The sequence below is a fragment of the Ptiloglossa arizonensis genome, chromosome 6, assembly GCF_051014685.1.
Source record: "Ptiloglossa arizonensis isolate GNS036 chromosome 6, iyPtiAriz1_principal, whole genome shotgun sequence".
Taxonomy (NCBI): domain Eukaryota; kingdom Metazoa; phylum Arthropoda; class Insecta; order Hymenoptera; family Colletidae; genus Ptiloglossa; species Ptiloglossa arizonensis.
The window spans coordinates 3,170,126-3,190,153 of record NC_135053.1 but is presented as its reverse complement, the minus strand read 5'-3'; positions in this window follow the sequence as shown (position 1 = coordinate 3,190,153).

Here is a 20,028-nt window from a genome sequence, read left to right as displayed (position 1 = left end):
ATTGTTTCGAGCATCAGAACTGCGAAAATTTTGGGTTTCTCAAGCGTTTCTTACTTCGAAACTGCCATATCTCGCGAACTGATTGACCAATCCGCAAAATTTCTGTTGCATCTGAAAGTAGAACCTCGCCCGATTACAACGGTATGCGTACTTTTCCCCTAGGCCGTTCTATTTATTCGTTTCGAGCATCAGAACTTGAAAATTTGGAGTTTCTCAAGCGTTTCTTACCTCCAAACTGCCATATCTCGCGAACGGATTGACCAATCCGCAAATTTCTGTTGCATCTGAAAGTAGAAACTCGCCCGACTACAACGGTATGAGTAGCTTTCCCCAGGGCCGTTCTAGTTATTCTTTCGAGCATCAGAACTGCGAAAATTTTGAGTTCCTCGAGCGTTTCTTACATCCAAACTGCCATATCTCGCGAACGGATTGACCAATCCGCAAAATTTCTATTGCATCTGAAAGTAGAAACACGCCCGATTACAACGGTATGAGTAGTTTTCCCCTAGGCCGTTCTAGTTATACTTTTAGAGCATCAGAACTGCGAAAATTTTGAGTTTCTCAAGCGTTTCTTACCTCAAAACTGCCATACCTCGCGAACGGATTGACCGATCCGCAAAATTTCTGTTGCATCTGAAAGTAGAAACTCGCCCGATTACAACGGTATGAGTAGTTTTCACCTAGGCCGTTCTAGTTATTCTTTTAGAGCATCAGAACTGCGAAAATTTTGAGTTTCTCAAGCGTTTCTTACCTCAAAACTGCCATATCTCGCGAACGGATTGACCGATCCTCAAAATTTCTGTTGCATCTGAAAGTAGACACTCGCCCGATTACAACGGTATGAGTAGTTTTCCCCTATGCCGTTCTAGTTATTCTTTTAGAGCATCAGAACTGCGAAAATTTTGAGCTTCTCAAGCGTTTCTTACCTCCAAACTGACATATCTCGCGAACGGATTGACCAATCCGCAAATTTCTGTTGCATCTGAAAGTAGAAACTCGCCCGATTACAACGGTATGCGTACTTTTCCCCTAGCCTGTTCTAGTTATTCGTTTCGAGCATCAGAACTGCGAAAATTTGGAGTTTCCCAAGCGTTTCTTACCTACAAACTGCCATATCTCGCGAACGGATTGACCAATCCGCAAAATTTCTGTTGCATCTGAAAGTAGAAGCTCGCCCGATTACAAAGGTATAAGTACTTTTCCCCTAGGCCGTTCTAGTTATTCGTTTCGAGCATCAGAACTGCGAAAATTTTGGGTTTCTCAAGCGTTTCTTACTTCGAAACTGCCATATCTCGCGAACTGATTGACCAATCCGCAAAATTTCTGTTGCATCTGAAAGTAGAAACTTGCCCGATTACAACGGTATGCGTACTTTTCCCCTAGGCCGTTCTAGTTATTCGTTTCGAGCATCAGAACTGCGAAAATTTGGAGTTTCCCAAGCGTTTCTTACCTACAAACTGCCATATCTCGCGAACGGATTGACCAATCCGCAAAATTTCTGTTGCATCTGAAAGTAGAAGCTCGCCCGATTACAAAGGTATGAGTAGTTTTCACCTAGGCCGTTCTAGTTATTCTTTTAGAGCATCAGAACTGCGAAAATTTTGAGTTTCTCAAGCGTTTCTTACCTCAAAACTGCCATATCTCGCGAACGGATTGACCGATCCTCAAAATTTCTGTTGCATCTGAAAGTAGAAACTCGCCCGATTACAACGGTATGCGTACTTTTCCCCTAAGCCGTTCTACTTATTCGTTTCGAGCATCAGAACTGCGAACATTTGGAGTTTCTCAAGCGTTTCTTACCTCCAAACTGCCATATCTCGCGAACGGTTTGACCAATCCGCAAAATTTCTGTTGCATCTGCAAGTAGAAACTCGCCCGATTACAACGGTATGCGTACTTTTCCCCTAGCCCGTTCTAGTTATTCGTTTCGATCATCAGAACTGCGAAAATTTGGAGATTCCCAAGCGTTTCTTACCTCCAAACTGCCATATCTCGCGAACGGATTGACCAATCCGCAAAACTTCTGTTGCATCTGAAAGTAGAAACACGCCCGATTACAAAGGTATGCGATACTTTTTCCCTAGGCCTTTCTAGTTATTCGTTTCGAGCATTAGAACTGCGAAAATTTGGAGTTTCTCAAGCGTTTCTTACATCAAAACTGCCATACCTCGCGAACGGATTGTCCAATCCGCAAAATTTCTGTTGCATCTGAAAGTAGACACTCGCCCGATTACAACGGTATGAGTAGTTTTCCCCTATGCCGTTCTAGTTATTCTTTTAGAGCATCAGAACTGCGAAAATTTTGAGCTTCTCAAGCGTTTCTTACCTCCAAACTGACATATCTCGCGAACGGATTGACCAATCCGCAAATTTCTGTTGCATCTGAAAGTAGAAACTCGCCCGATTACAACGGTATGAGTAGCTTTCCCCTAGGCCGTTCTAGTTATTGTTTCGAGCATCAGAACTGCGAAAATTTCGAGTTCCTCGAGCGTTTCTTACATCCAAACTGCCATATCTCGCGAACGGATTGACCAATCCGCAAAATTTCTGTTGCATCTGAAAGTAGAAACTCGCCCGATTACAACGGTATGCGTACTTTTCCCCTAGCCTGTTCTAGTTATTCGTTTCGAGCATCAGAACTGCGAAAATTTGGAGTTTCCCAAGCGTTTCTTACGTCCAAACTGCCATATCTAGCGAACGGATTGACCAATCCGCAAAATTTCTATTGCATCTGAAAGTAGAAACTCGCCCTATTACAACGGTATGAGTAGTTTTCCCCTAAGCCGTTCTAGTTATTCTTTTAGAGCATCAGAACTGCGAAAATTTTGAGCTTCTCAAGCGTTTCTTACCTCCAAACTGACATATCTCGCGAACGGATTGACCAATCCGCAAATTTCTGTTGCATCTGAAAGTAGAAACTCGCCCGATTACAACGGTATGAGTAGCTTTCCCCTAGGCCGTTCTAGTTATTGTTTCGAGCATCAGAACTGCGAAAATTTCGAGTTCCTCGAGCGTTTCTTACATCCAAACTGCCATATCTCGCGAACGGATTGACCAATCCGCAAAACTTCTGTTGCATCTGAAAGTAGAAACACGCCCGATTACAAAGGTATGCGATACTTTTTCGCTAGGCCTTTCTAGTTATTCGTTTCGAGCATCAGAACTGCGAAAATTTGGAGTTTCTCAAGCGTTTCTTACATCAAAACTGCCATACCTCGCGAACGGATTGTCCAATCCGCAAAATTTCTGTTGCATCTGAAAGTAGACACTCGCCCGATTACAACGGTATGAGTAGTTTTCCCCTATGCCGTTCTAGTTATTCTTTTAGAGCATCAGAACTGCGAAAATTTTGAGCTTCTCAAGCGTTTCTTACCTCCAAACTGACATATCTCGCGAACGGATTGACCAATCCGCAAATTTCTGTTGCATCTGAAAGTAGAAACTCGCCCGATTACAACGGTATGAGTAGCTTTCCCCTAGGCCGTTCTAGTTATTGTTTCGAGCATCAGAACTGCGAAAATTTTGGGTTTCTCAAGCGTTTCTTACTTCGAAACTGCCATATCTCGCGAACTGATTGACCAATCCGCAAAATTTCTGTTGCATCTGAAAGTAGAACCTCGCCCGATTACAACGGTATGCGTACTTTTCCCCTAGGCCGTTCTATTTATTCGTTTCGAGCATCAGAACTTGAAAATTTGGAGTTTCTCAAGCGTTTCTTACCTCCAAACTGCCATATCTCGCGAACGGATTGACCAATCCGCAAATTTCTGTTGCATCTGAAAGTAGAAACTCGCCCGACTACAACGGTATGAGTAGCTTTCCCCAGGGCCGTTCTAGTTATTCTTTCGAGCATCAGAACTGCGAAAATTTTGAGTTCCTCGAGCGTTTCTTACATCCAAACTGCCATATCTCGCGAACGGATTGACCAATCCGCAAAATTTCTATTGCATCTGAAAGTAGAAACACGCCCGATTACAACGGTATGAGTAGTTTTCCCCTAGGCCGTTCTAGTTATACTTTTAGAGCATCAGAACTGCGAAAATTTTGAGTTTCTCAAGCGTTTCTTACCTCAAAACTGCCATACCTCGCGAACGGATTGACCGATCCGCAAAATTTCTGTTGCATCTGAAAGTAGAAACTCGCCCGATTACAACGGTATGAGTAGTTTTCACCTAGGCCGTTCTAGTTATTCTTTTAGAGCATCAGAACTGCGAAAATTTTGAGTTTCTCAAGCGTTTCTTACCTCAAAACTGCCATATCTCGCGAACGGATTGACCGATCCTCAAAATTTCTGTTGCATCTGAAAGTAGACACTCGCCCGATTACAACGGTATGAGTAGTTTTCCCCTATGCCGTTCTAGTTATTCTTTTAGAGCATCAGAACTGCGAAAATTTTGAGCTTCTCAAGCGTTTCTTACCTCCAAACTGACATATCTCGCGAACGGATTGACCAATCCGCAAATTTCTGTTGCATCTGAAAGTAGAAACTCGCCCGATTACAACGGTATGCGTACTTTTCCCCTAGCCTGTTCTAGTTATTCGTTTCGAGCATCAGAACTGCGAAAATTTGGAGTTTCCCAAGCGTTTCTTACCTACAAACTGCCATATCTCGCGAACGGATTGACCAATCCGCAAAATTTCTGTTGCATCTGAAAGTAGAAGCTCGCCCGATTACAAAGGTATAAGTACTTTTCCCCTAGGCCGTTCTAGTTATTCGTTTCGAGCATCAGAACTGCGAAAATTTTGGGTTTCTCAAGCGTTTCTTACTTCGAAACTGCCATATCTCGCGAACTGATTGACCAATCCGCAAAATTTCTGTTGCATCTGAAAGTAGAAACTTGCCCGATTACAACGGTATGCGTACTTTTCCCCTAGGCCGTTCTAGTTATTCGTTTCGAGCATCAGAACTGCGAAAATTTGGAGTTTCCCAAGCGTTTCTTACCTACAAACTGCCATATCTCGCGAACGGATTGACCAATCCGCAAAATTTCTGTTGCATCTGAAAGTAGAAGCTCGCCCGATTACAAAGGTATAAGTACTTTTCCCCTAGGCCGTTCTAGTTATTCGTTTCGAGCATCAGAACTGCGAAAATTTTGAGTATCTCAAGCGTTTCTTACCTCCAAACTGCCATATCTCGCGAACGGATTGACCAATCCGCAGAATTTCTGTTGCATCTGAAAGTAGAAACTCGCCCGATTACAAAGGTTTGCGTACTTTTACCCTAGGCCGTTCTAGTTATTCGTTTCGAGCATCAGAACAGCGAAAATTTGGCGTTTCTCAAGCGTTTCTTACATCAAAACTGCCAAATCTCGCGAACGGATTGAACAATCCTCAAAATTTCTGTTGCATCTGAAAGTAGAACCTCGCCCGATTACAACGGTATGCGTACTTTTCCCCTAGGCCGTTCTATTTATTCGTTTCGAGCATCAGAACTTGAAAATTTGGAGTTTCTCAAGCGTTTCTTACCTCCAAACTGCCATATCTCGCGAACGGATTGACCAATCCGCAAATTTCTGTTGCATCTGAAAGTAGAAACTCGCCCGACTACAACGGTATGAGTAGCTTTCCCCAGGGCCGTTCTAGTTATTCTTTCGAGCATCAGAACTGCGAAAATTTTGAGTTCCTCGAGCGTTTCTTACATCCAAACTGCCATATCTCGCGAACGGATTGACCAATCCGCAAAATTTCTATTGCATCTGAAAGTAGAAACACGCCCGATTACAACGGTATGAGTAGTTTTCCCCTAGGCCGTTCTAGTTATACTTTTAGAGCATCAGAACTGCGAAAATTTTGAGTTTCTCAAGCGTTTCTTACCTCAAAACTGCCATACCTCGCGAACGGATTGACCGATCCGCAAAATTTCTGTTGCATCTGAAAGTAGAAACTCGCCCGATTACAACGGTATGAGTAGTTTTCACCTAGGCCGTTCTAGTTATTCTTTTAGAGCATCAGAACTGCGAAAATTTTGAGTTTCTCAAGCGTTTCTTACCTCAAAACTGCCATATCTCGCGAACGGATTGACCGATCCTCAAAATTTCTGTTGCATCTGAAAGTAGACACTCGCCCGATTACAACGGTATGAGTAGTTTTCCCCTATGCCGTTCTAGTTATTCTTTTAGAGCATCAGAACTGCGAAAATTTTGAGCTTCTCAAGCGTTTCTTACCTCCAAACTGACATATCTCGCGAACGGATTGACCAATCCGCAAATTTCTGTTGCATCTGAAAGTAGAAACTCGCCCGATTACAACGGTATGAGTAGCTTTCCCCTAGGCCGTTCTAGTTATTGTTTCGAGCATCAGAACTGCGAAAATTTCGAGTTCCTCGAGCGTTTCTTACATCCAAACTGCCATATCTCGCGAACGGATTGACCAATCCGCAAAATTTCTGTTGCATCTGAAAGTAGAAACTCGCCCGATTACAACGGTATGCGTACTTTTCCCCTAGCCTGTTCTAGTTATTCGTTTCGAGCATCAGAACTGCGAAAATTTGGAGTTTCCCAAGCGTTTCTTACGTCCAAACTGCCATATCTAGCGAACGGATTGACCAATCCGCAAAATTTCTATTGCATCTGAAAGTAGAAACTCGCCCTATTACAACGGTATGAGTAGTTTTCCCCTAGGCCGTTCTAGTTATTCTTTTCGAGCATCAGAACTGCGAAAATTTTGGGTTTCTCAAGCGTTTCTTACTTCGAAACTGCCATATCTCGCGAACTGATTGACCAATCCGCAAAATTTCTGTTGCATCTGAAAGTAGAAACTCGCCCGATTACAACGGTATGCGTACTTTTCCCCTAGGCCGTTCTAGTTATTCGTTTCGAGCATCAGAACTGCGAAAATTTGGAGTTTCCCAAGCGTTTCTTACCTACAAACTGCCATATCTCGCGAACGGATTGACCAATCCGCAAAATTTCTGTTGCATCTGAAAGTAGAAGCTCGCCCGATTACAAAGGTATAAGTACTTTTCCCCTAGGCCGTTCTAGTTATTCGTTTCGAGCATCAGAACTGCGAAAATTTTGAGTATCTCAAGCGTTTCTTACCTCCAAACTGCCATATCTCGCGAACGGATTGACCAATCCGCAGAATTTCTGTTGCATCTGAAAGTAGAACCTCGCCCGATTACAAAGGTTTGCGTACTTTTCCCCTAGGCCGTTCTAGTTATTCGTTTCGAGCATCAGAACAGCGAAAATTTGGCGTTTCTCAAGCGTTTCTTACATCAAAACTGCCAAATCTCGCGAACGGATTGACCAATCCGCAAAATTTCTATTGCATCTGAAAGTAGAAACTCGCCCTATTACAACGGTATGAGAAGTTTTCCCCTAGGCCGTTCTAGTTATTCTTTTCGAGCATCAGAACTGCGAAAGTTTTGGGTTTCTCAAGCGTTTCTTACTTCGAAACTGCCATATCTCGCGAACTGATTGACCGATCCGCAAAATTTCTGTTGCATCTGAAAGTAGAAACTCGCCCGATTACAACGGTATGAGTAGTTTTCACCTAGGCCGTTCTAGCAATTCGTTTCGAGCATCAGAACTGCGAAAATTTGGCGTTTCTCAAGCGTTTCTTACATCAAAACTGCCATATCTCGCGACGCATTGACCAATCCGCAAAATTTCTGTTGCATCTGAAAGTGGAAACTCGCCCGATTACAACGGTATGCGTACTATTCCCCTAGGCCGTTCGGGTTATTCTTTTAGAGCATCAGAACTGCGAAAATTTGGAGTATCTCAAGCGTTTCTTACCTCCAAACTGCTATATTTCGCGAACGGATTGACCAATCCGCAAAATTTCTGTTGCCTCTGAAAGTAGAAATTCGCCCGATTACAATGGTTTGCATACTTTTCCCCTAGGCCGTTCTAGTTATTCGTCTCGAGCATCAGAACTGCGAAAATTTGGCGTTTCTCAAGCGTTTCTTACATCAAAACTGCCAAATCTCGCGAACGGATTGAACAATCCGCAAAATTTCTGTTGCATCTGAAAGTAGAACCTCGCCCGATTACAACGGTATGCGTACTTTTCCCCTAGGCCGTTCTAGTTATTCGTTTCGAGCATCAGAACTGCGAAAATTAGGAGTTTCTCAAGCGTTTCTTACATCCAAAATGCCATATCTCGCGAACGGATTGACCAATCCGCAAATTTCTGTTGCATCTGAAAGTAGAAACTCGCCCGACTACAACGGTATGAGTAACTTTCCCCAAGGCCGTTCTAGTTATTCTTTCGAGCATCAGAACTGCGAAAATTTTGAGTTCCTCGAGCGTTTCTTACGTCCAAACTGCCATATCTCGCGAACGGATTGACCAATCCGCAAAATTTCTATTGCATCTGAAAGTAGAAACTCGCCCTATTACAACGGTATGAGTAGTTTTCCCCTAGGCCGTTCTAGTTATTCGTTTCGAGCATCAGAACTGCGAAAATTAGGAGTTTCTCAAGCGTTTCTTACATCCAAAATGCCATATCTCGCGAACGGATTGACCAATCCGCAAATTTCTGTTGCATCTGAAAGTAGAAACTCGCCCGACTACAACGGTATGAGTAACTTTCCCCAAGGCCGTTCTAGTTATTCTTTCGAGCATCAGAACTGCGAAAATTTTGAGTTCCTCGAGCGTTTCTTACGTCCAAACTGCCATATCTCGCGAACGGATTGACCAATCCGCAAAATTTCTATTGCATCTGAAAGTAGAAACTCGCCCTATTACAACGGTATGAGTAGTTTTCCCCTAGGCCGTTCTAGTTATTCTTTTCGAGCATCAGAACTGCGAAAATTTTGAGTTTCTCAAGCGTTTCTTACTTCGAAACTGCCATATCTCGCGAACGGATTGACCAATCCGCAAAATTTCTGTTGCATCTGAAAGTAGAAACTCGCCCGATTACAACGGTATGCGTACTATTCCCCTAGGCCGTTCTTGTTATTCGTTTCGAGCAGCAGAACTGCGAAAATTTGGAGTTTCTCAAGCGTTTCTTACATCAAAACTGCCATACCTCGCGAACGGATTGACCGATCCGCAAAATTTCTGTTGCATCTGAAAGTAGAAACTCGCCCGATTACAACGGTATGAGTAGTTTTCACCTAGGCCGTTCTAGTTATTCTTTTAGAGCATCAGAACTGCGAAAATTTTGAGTTTCTCAAGCGTTTCTTACCTCAAAACTGCCATATCTCGCGATCGGATTGACCGATCCTCAAAATTTCTGTTGCATCTGAAAGTAGAAACTCGCCCGATTACAACGGTATGCGTACTTTTCCCCTAACCCGTTCTAGTTATTCGTTTCGATCATCAGAACTGCGAAAATTTGGAGATTCCCAAGCGTTTCTTACCTCCAAACTGCCATATCTCGCGAACGGATTGACCAATCCGCAAAATTTCTGTTGCATCTGAACGTAGAAACACGCCCGATTACAAAGGTATGCGATACTTTTTCCCTAGGCCTTTCTAGTTATTCGTTTCGAGCATCAGAGCTGCGAAAATTTGGAGTTTCTCAAGCGTTTCTTACCTCAAAACTGCCATATCTCGCGAACGGATTGACCAATCCGCAAAATATCTGTTGCATCTGAAAGTAGAAACTCGCCCGATTACAACCGTATGCGTACTTTTCCCCTAAGCCGTTCTAGTTATTCGTTTCGAGCATCAGAACTGCGAAAATTTGGAGTATCTCAAGCGTTTCTTACCTCCAAACTGTCATATTTCGCGAACGGATTGACCAATCCGCAAAATTTCTGTTGCCTCTGAAAGTAGAAATTCGCCCGATTGCAATGGTTTGCATACTTTACCCCTAGGCCGTTCTAGTTATTCGTCTCGAGCATCAGAACTGCGAAAATTTGGCGTTTCTCAAGCGTTTCTTACATCAAAACTGCCAAATCTCGCGAACGGATTGAACAATCCGCAAAATTTCTGTTGCATCTGAAAGTAGAAACTCGCCCGATTACAGCGGTATGCGTACTTTTCCCCTAGCCCGTTCTAGTTATTCGTTTCGATCATCAGAACTGCGAAAATTTGGAGATTCCCAAGCGTTTCTTACCTCCAAACTGCCATATCTCGCGAACGGATTGACCAATCCGCAAAATTTCTGTTGCATCTGAACGTAGAAGCACGCCCGATTACAAAGGTATGCGATACTTTTTCCCTAGGCCTTTCTAGTTATTCGTTTCGAGCATCAGAACTGCGAAAATTTGGAGTTTCTCAAGCGTTTCTTACCTCAAAACTGCCATATCTCGCGAACGGATTGACCAATCCGCAAAATATCTGTTGCATCTGAAAGTAGAAACTCGCCCGATTACAACCGTATGCGTACTTTTCCCCTAAGCCGTTCTAGTTATTCGTTTCGAGCATCAGAACTGCGAAAATTTGGAGTATCTCAAGCGTTTCTTACCTCCAAACTGCCATATTTCGCGAACGGATTGACCAATCCGCAAAATTTCTGTTGCCTCTGAAAGTAGAAATTCGCCCGATTGCAATGGTTTGCATACTTTACCCCTAGGCCGTTCTAGTTATTCGTCTCGAGCATCAGAACTGCGAAAATTTGGCGTTTCTCAAGCGTTTCTTACATCAAAACTGCCAAATCTCGCGAACGGATTGAACAATCCGCAAAATTTCTGTTGCATCTGAAAGTAGAAACTCGCCCGATTACAGCGGTATGCGTACTTTTCCCCTAGGCCGTTCTAGTTATTCGTTTCGAGCATCAGAACTGCGAAAATTTTGAGTTTCTCAAGCGTTTCTTATCTCCGAACTGCCATATCTCGCGAACGGATTGACCAATCCGCAAAATTTCTGTTGCACCTGAAAGTAGAAACTCGCCCGTTTACAACGGTATGAGTAGTTTTCGCCTAGGCCGTTCTAGTTATTCTGTTCGAGCATCAGGACTGCGAAAATTTTGAGTTTCTCAAGCGTTTCTTACTTCGAAACTGCCATATCTCGCGAACGGATTGACCATTCCGCAAAATTTCTGTTGCATCTGAAAGTAGAAACTCGCCCGATTACAACGGTATGCGTACTATTCCCCTAGGCCGTTCTTGTTATTCGTTTCGAGCAGCAGAACTGCGAAAATTTGGAGTTTCTCAAGCGTTTCTTACATCAAAACTGCCATACCTCGCGAACGGATTGACCGATCCGCAAAATTTCTGTTGCATCTGAAAGTAGAAACTCGCCCGATTACAACGGTATGAGTAGTTTTCACCTAGGCCGTTCTAGTTATTCTTTTAGAGCATCAGAACTGCGAAAATTTTGAGTTTCTCAAGCGTTTCTTACCTCAAAACTGCCATATCTCGCGAACGGATTGACCGATCCTCAAAATTTCTGTTGCATCTGAAAGTAGAAACTCGCCCGATTACAACGGTATGCGTACTTTTCCCCTAGCCCGTTCTAGTTATTCGTTTCGATCATCAGAACTGCGAAAATTTGGAGATTCCCAAGCGTTTCTTACCTCCAAACTGCCATATCTCGCGAACGGATTGACCAATCCGCAAAATTTCTGTTGCATCTGAACGTAGAAACACGCCCGATTACAAAGGTATGCGATACTTTTTCCCTAGGCCTTTCTAGTTAATCGTTTCGAGCATCAGAACTGCGAAAATTTGGAGTTTCTCAAGCGTTTCTTACCTCAAAACTGCCATATCTCGCGAACGGATTGACCAATCCGCAAAATATCTGTTGCATCTGAAAGTAGAAACTCGCCCGATTACAACCGTATGCGTACTTTTCCCCTAAGCCGTTCTAGTTATTCGTTTCGAGCATCAGAACTGCGAAAATTTGGAGTATCTCAAGCGTTTCTTACCTCCAAACTGCCATATTTCGCGAACGGATTGACCAATCCGCAAAATTTCTGTTGCCTCTGAAAGTAGAAATTCGCCCGATTGCAATGGTTTGCATACTTTACCCCTAGGCCGTTCTAGTTATTCGTCTCGAGCATCAGAACTGCGAAAATTTGGCGTTTCTCAAGCGTTTCTTACATCAAAACTGCCAAATCTCGCGAACGGATTGAACAATCCGCAAAATTTCTGTTGCATCTGAAAGTAGAAACTCGCCCGATTACAGCGGTATGCGTACTTTTCCCCTAGCCCGTTCTAGTTATTCGTTTCGATCATCAGAACTGCGAAAATTTGGAGATTCCCAAGCGTTTCTTACCTCCAAACTGCCATATCTCGCGAACGGATTGACCAATCCGCAAAATTTCTGTTGCATCTGAACGTAGAAACACGCCCGATTACAAAGGTATGCGATACTTTTTCCCTAGGCCTTTCTAGTTATTCGTTTCGAGCATCAGAACTGCGAAAATTTGGAGTTTCTCAAGCGTCTCTTACCTCAAAACTGCCATATCTCGCGAACGGATTGACCAATCCGCAAAATATCTGTTGCATCTGAAAGTAGAAACTCGCCCGATTACAACCGTATGCGTACTTTTCCCCTAAGCCGTTCTAGTTATTCGTTTCGAGGATCAGAACTGCGAAAATTTGGAGTATCTCAAGCGTTTCTTACCTCCAAACTGCCATATTTCGCGAACGGATTGACCAATCCGCAAAATTTCTGTTGCCTCTGAAAGTAGAAACTCGCCCGATTACAACGGTATGAGTAGTTTTCACCTAGGCCGTTCTAGTTATTCTTTTAGAGCATCAGAACTGCGAAAATTTTGAGTTTCTCAAGCGTTTCTTACCTCAAAACTGCCATATCTCGCGAACGGATTGACCAATCCGCAAAATATCTGTTGCATCTGAAAGTAGAAACTCGCCCGATTACAACCGTATGCGTACTTTTCCCCTAAGCCGTGCTAGTTATTCGTTTCGAGCATCAGAACTGCGAAAATTTGGAGTATCTCAAGCGTTTCTTACCTCCAAACTGCCATATTTCGCGAACGGATTGACCAATCCGCAAAATTTCTGTTGCCTCTGAAAGTAGAAATTCGCCCGATTACAATGGTTTGCATACTTTTCCCCTAGGCCGTTCTAGTTATTCGTCTCGAGCATCAGAACTGCGAAAATTTGGCGTTTCTCAAGCGTTTCTTACATCAAAACTGCCAAATCTCGCGAACGGATTGAACAATCCGCAAAATTTCTGTTGCATCTGAAAGTAGAACCTCGCCCGATTACAACGGTATGCGTACTTTTCCCCTAGGCCGTTCTAGTTATTCGTTTCGAGCATCAGAACTGCGAAAATTAGGAGTTTCTCAAGCGTTTCTTACCTCCAAACTGCCATATCTCGCGAACGGATTGACCAATCCGCAAATTTCTGTTGCATCTGAAAGTAGAAACTCGCCCGACTACAACGGTATGAGTAGCTTTCCCCAAGGCCGTTCTAGTTATTCTTTCGAGCATCAGAACTGCGAAAATTTTGAGTTCCTCGAGCGTTTCTTACGTCCAAACTGCCATATCTCGCGAACGGATTGACCAATCCGCAAAATTTCTGATGCATCTGAAAGTAGAAACTCGCCCGATTACAAAGGTGTGCGCACTTTTCCCCTAGGGCGTTCTAGTTATTCGATTCGAGCATCAGAAGTGTGAAAATTTTGAGTTTCCCAAGCGTTTCTTACCCCCAAACTGCCATATCTCGCGAAAGGATTGACCAATCCTCAAAATTTCTGTTGCATCTGAAAGTAGAAACTCGCCCGATTACAACGGTATGAGTAGTTTTCCCCTAGGCCGTTCTAGTTATTCTTTTCGAGCATCAGAACTGCGAAAATTTTGAGTTTCTCAAGCGTTTCTTACCTTCAAACTGCCATATCTCGCGAACTGATTGACCAATCCTCAAAATTTCTGTTGCATCTGAAAGTAGAAACTCGCCCGATTACAAAGGTATGCGTACTTTTCCCCTAGGCCGTTCTAGTTATTCGTTTCGAGCATCAGAACTGCGAAAATTTGGAGTTTCTCAAGCGTTTCTTACCTCCAAACTGCCATATCTCGTGAACGGATTGACCAATCCGCAAAATTTCTGTTGCATCTGAAAGTAGAAACACGCCCGATTACAAAGGTATGCGTACTTTTCCCGTAGGCCGTTCTAGTAATTCGTTTCGAGCATCAGAACTGCGAAAATTTGGAGTTTCTCAAGCGTTTCTTACCTCCAAACTGCCATATCTCGTGAACGGATTGACCAATCCGCAAAATTTCTGTTGCATCTGAAAGTAGAAACTCGCCCGATTACAAAGGTATGCGCACTTTTCCCCTAGGGCGTTCTAGTTATTCGTTTCGAGCATCAGAACTGCGAAAATTTTGAGTTTCTCAAGCGTTTCTTACCTCCAAACTGCCATATCTAAAAACGGATTGACGAATCCGCAAAATTTCTGTTGCATCTGAAAGTAGAAACTCGCCCGATTACAAAGGTATGCGCACTTTTCCCCTAGGGCGTTCTAGTTATTCGTTTCGAGCATCAGAACTGCGAAAATTTTGAGTTTCTCAAGCGTTTCTTACCTCCAAACTGCCATATCTCGCGAACGGATTGACCAATCCGCAAAATTTCTGATGCATCTGAAAGTAGAAACTCGCCCGATTACAAAGGTGTGCGCACTTTTCCCCTAGGGCGTTCTAGTTATTCGATTCGAGCATCAGAAGTGTGAAAATTTTGAGTTTCCCAAGCGTTTCTTACCCCCAAACTGCCATATCTCGCGAACGGATTGACCAATCCTCAAAATTTCTGTGGCATCTGAAAGTAGAAACTCGCCCGATTACAACGGTATGAGTAGTTTTCCCCTAGGCCGTTCTAGTTATTCTTTTCGAGCATCAGAACTGCGAAAATTTTGAGTTTCTCAAGCGTTTCTTACTTCCAAACTGCCATATCTCGCGAACGGATTGACCAATCCTCAAAATTTCTGTTGCATCTGAAAGTAGATACTCGCCCGATTACAAAGGTATGCGTACTTTTCCCGTAGGCCGTTCTAGTAATTCGTTTCGAGCATCAGAACTGCGAAAATTTTGAGTTTCTCAAGCGTTTCTTATCTCCGAACTGCCATATCTCGCGAACGGATTGACCAATCCGCAAAATTTCTGTTGCACCTGAAAGTAGAAACTCGCCCGTTTACAACGGTATGAGTAGTTTTCGCCTAGGCCGTTCTAGTTATTCTGTTCGAGCATCAGAACTGCGAAAATTTTGAGTTTCTCAAGCGTTTCTTACCTCCAAACTGCCATATCTCGCGAACAGATTGAACAATCCGCAAAATTTCTTTTGCATCTGAAAGTAGAAACTCGCCCGATTACAACGGTATGCGTACTTTTCCCCTAGGCCGTTCTAGTTATTCGTTTCGAGCATCAGAACTTCGATAATTTTGACTTCCTCGAGCGTTTCTTACCTCCAAACTGCCATATCTCGCGAACGGATTGACCAATCCGCAAAATTTCTATTGCATCTGAAAGTAGAAACTCGCCCTATTACAATGGTATGAGTAGTTTTCCCCTAGGCCGTTCTAGTTATTCGTTTCGAGCATCAGAACTGCGAAAATTTTGAGTTTCTCAAGCGTTTCTTATCTCCAAACTGCCATATCTCGCGAACGGATTGAACAATTCGCATAATTTCCGTTGCATCTGAAAGTAGAAACTCGCCCGTTTACAACGGTATGAGTAGTTTTCCCCTAGGCCGTTCTAGTTATTCGTTTCGAGCATCAGAACTGCGAAAATTTTGAGTTCCTCGAGCGTTTCTTACCTCCAAACTGCCATATCTCGCGAACGGATTGACCAATCCGCAAAGTTTCTGTTGCATCTGAATGTAGGAACTCGCCCCATTACAACGGTATGAGTAGTTTTCCCCTAGGCCATTCTAGTTATTCGTTTCGAGCATCAGAACTGCGAAAATTTGGAGTTTCTCAAGCGTTTCTTACCTCAAAACTGCCATATCTCGCGAACGGATTGACCAATCCGCAAAGTTTCTGTTGCATCTGAAAGTAGAAACTCGCCCCATTACAACGGTATTAGTAGTTTTCCCCTAGGCCGTTCTAGTTATTCGTTTCGAGCATCAGAACTGCGAAAATTTGGAGTTTCTCAAGCGTTTCTTACCTCAAACTGCCATACCTCGCGAACGGATTGACCAATCCGCAAAGTTTCTGTTGCATCTGAAAGTAGAAACTCGCCCCATTACAACGGTATGTGTAGTTTTCCCCTTGGCCGTCCTAGTTATTCGTTTCGAGCATCAGAACTGCGAAAATTTGGAGTTTCTCAAGCGTTTCTTACCTGAAAACTGCCATATCTCGCGAACGGATTGACCAATCCGCAAAGTTTCTGTTGCATCTGAAAGTAGAAACTCGCCCCATTACAACGGTATGAGTAGTTTTCCCCTAGGCCGTTCTAGTTATTCGTTTCGAGCATCAGAACTGCGAAAATTTGGAGTTTCTCAAGCGTTTCTTACCTCAAAACTGCCATATCTCGCGAACGGATTGACCAATCCGCAAAGTTTCTGTTGCATCTGAAAGTAGGAACTCGCCCGATTACAACGGTATGAGTAGTTTTCCCCTAGGCCGTTCTAGTTATTCGTTTCGAGCATCAGAACTGCGAAAATTTGGTGTTTCTCAAGCGTTTCTTACCTCAAAACTGCCATATCTCGCGAACGGATTGACCAATCCGCAAAGTTTCTGTTGCATCTGAAAGTAAAACCTCGCCCCATTACAACGGTATGAGTAGTTTTCCCCTAGGCCGTTCTAGTTATTCGTTTCGAGCATCAGAACTGCGAAAATTTGGAGTTTCTCAAGCGTTTCTTACCTCAAAACTGCCATGACTCGCGAACGGATTGACCATTCCGCAAAGTTTCTGTTGCATCTTAAAGTAGAAACTCGCCCCATTACAACGGTATGTGTAGTTTTCCCCTAGGCCGTTCTAGTTATTCGTTTCGAGCATCAGAACTGCGAATTTTTGGAGTTTCTCAAGCGTTTCTTACCTGAAAACTGCCATATCTCGCGAACGGATTGACCAATCCGCAAAGTTTCTGTTGCATCTGAAAGTAGAAACTCGCCCCATTACAACGGTATGAGTAGTTTTCCCCTAGGCCGTTCTAGTTATTCGTTTCGAGCATCAGAACTGCGAAAATTTGGAGTTTCTCAAGCGTTTCTTACCTCAAAACTGTCATGACTCGCGAACGGATTGACCATTCCGCAAAGTTTCTGTTGCATCTTAAAGTAGAAACTCGCCCCATTACAACGGTATGTGTAGTTTTCCCCTAGGCCGTTCTAGTTATTCGTTTCGAGCATCAGAACTGCGAATTTTTGGAGTTTCTCAAGCGTTTCTTACCTCAAAACTGCCATATCTCGCGAACGGATTGACCAATCCGCAAAGTTTCTGTTGCATCTGAAAGTAGAAACTCGCCCCATTACAACGGTATGAGTAGTTTTCCCCTAGGCCGTTCTAGTTATTCGTTTCGAGCATCAGAACTGCGAAAATTTGGAGTTTCTCAAGCGTTTCTTACCTCAAAACTGCCATATCTCGCGAACGGATTGACCAATCCGCAAAGTTTCTGTTGCATCTGAAAGTAGGAACTCGCCCCATTACAACGGTATGAGTAGTTTTCCCCTAGGCCATTCTAGTTATTCGTTTCGAGCATCAGAACTGCGAAAATTTGGAGTTTCTCAAGCGTTTCTTACCTCAAAACTGCCATATCTCGCGAACGGATTGACCAATCCGCAAAGTTTCTGTTGCATCTGAAAGTAGAAACTCGCCCCATTACAACGGTATGAGTAGTTTTCCCCTAGGCCGTTCTAGTTATTCGTTTCGAGCATCAGAACTGCGAAAATTTGGAGTTTCTCAAGCGTTTCTTACCTCAAACTGCCATACCTCGCGAACGGATTGACCAATCCGCAAAGTTTCTGTTGCATCTGAAAGTAGAAACTCGCCCCATTACAACGGTATGTGTAGTTTTCCCCTAGGCCGTCCTAGTTATTCGTTTCGAGCATCAGAACTGCGAAAATTTGGAGTTTCTCAAGCGTTTCTTACCTGAAAACTGCCATATCTCGCGAACGGATTGACCAATCCGCAAAGTTTCTGTTGCATCTGAAAGTAGAAACTCGCCCCATTACAACGGTATGAGTAGTTTTCCCCTTGGCCGTTCTAGTTATTCTTTTCGAGCATCAGAACTGCGAAAATTTTGAGTTTCTCAAGCGTTTCTTACTTCCAAACTGCCATATCTCGCGAACGGATTGACCAATCCTCAAAATTTCTGTTGCATCTGAAAGTAGATACTCGCCCGATTACAAAGGTATGCGTACTTTTCCCGTAGGCCGTTCTAGTAATTCGTTTCGAGCATCAGAACTGCGAAAATTTTGAGTTTCTCAAGCGTTTCTTATCTCCGAACTGCCATATCTCGCGAACGGATTGACCAATCCGCAAAATTTCTGTTGCACCTGAAAGTAGAAACTCGCCCGTTTACAACGGTATGAGTAGTTTTCGCCTAGGCCGTTCTAGTTATTCTGTTCGAGCATCAGAACTGCGAAAATTTTGAGTTTCTCAAGCGTTTCTTACCTCCAAACTGCCATATCTCGCGAACGGATTGAACAATTCGCATAATTTCCGTTGCATCTGAAAGTAGAAACTCGCCCGTTTACAACGGTATGAGTAGTTTTCCCCTAGGCCGTTCTAGTTATTCGTTTCGAGCATCAGAACTGCGAAAATTTTGAGTTCCTCGAGCGTTTCTTACCTCCAAACTGCCATATCTCGCGAACGGATTGACCAATCCGCAAAATTTCTATTGCATCTGAAAGTAGAAACTCGCCCTATTACAATGGTATGAGTAGTTTTCCCCTAGGCCGTTCTAGTTATTCGTTTCGAGCATCAGAACTGCGAAAATTTTGAGTATCTCAAGCGTTTCTTATCTCCAAACTGCCATATCTCGCGAACGGATTGACCAATCCGCAAAGTTTCTGCTGCATCTGAAAGTAGAAACTCGCCCCATTACAACGGTATGAGTAGTTTTCCCCTAGGCCGTTCTAGTTATTCGTTTCGAGCGTCAGAACTGCGAAAAATTGGAGTTTCTCAAGCGTTTCTTACCTCAAAACTGCCATATCTCGCGAACGGATTGACCAATCCGCAAAGTTTCTGTTGCATCTGAAAGTAGAAACTCGCCCCATTACAACGGTATGAGTAGTTTTCCCCTAGGCCGTTCTAGTTATTCGTTTAGAGCATCAGAACTGCGAAAATTTGGAGTTTCTCAAGCGTTTCTTACCTCAAAACTGCCATTACTCGCGAACGGATCGACCAATCCGCAAAGTTTCTGTTGCATCTGAAAGTAGAAACTCGCCCCATTACAACGGTATGTGTAGTTTTCCCCTAGGCCGTTCTAGGTATTCGTTTCGAGCATCAGAACTGCGAATTTTTGGAGTTTCTTAAGCGTTTCTTACCTCAAAACTGCCATATCTCGCGAAAGGATTGACCAATCCGCAAAGTTTCTGTTGCATCTGAATGTAGGAACTCGCCCCATTACAACGGTATGAGTAGTTTTCCCCTAGGCCATTCTAGTTATTCGTTTCGAGCATCAGAACTGCGAAAATTTGGAGTTTCTCAAGCGTTTCTTACCTCAAAACTGCCATATCTCGCGAACGGATTGACCAATCCGCAAAGTTTCTGTTGCATCTGAAAGTAGAAACTCGCCCCATTACAACGGTATGAGTAGTTTTCCCCTAGGCCGTTCTAGTTATTCGTTTCGAGCATCAGAACTGCGAAAATTTGGAGTTTCTCAAGCGTTTCTTACCTCAAACTGCCATACCTCGCGAACGGATTGACCAATCCGCAAAGTTTCTGTTGCATCTGAAAGTAGAAACTCGCCCCATTACAACGGTATGTGTAGTTTTCCCCTTGGCCGTCCTAGTTATTCGTTTCGAGCATCAGAACTGCGAAAATTTGGAGTTTCTCAAGCGTTTCTTACCTGAAAACTGCCATATCTCGCGAACGGATTGACCAATCCGCAAAGTTTCTGTTGCAACTGAAAGTAGAAACTCGCCCCATTACAACGGTATGAGTAGTTTTCCCCTAGGCCGTTCTAGTTATTCGTTTCGAGCATCAGAACTGCGAAAATTTGGAGTTTCTCAAGCGTTTCTTACCTCAAAACTGCCATATCTCGCGAACGGATTGACCAATCCGCAAAGTTT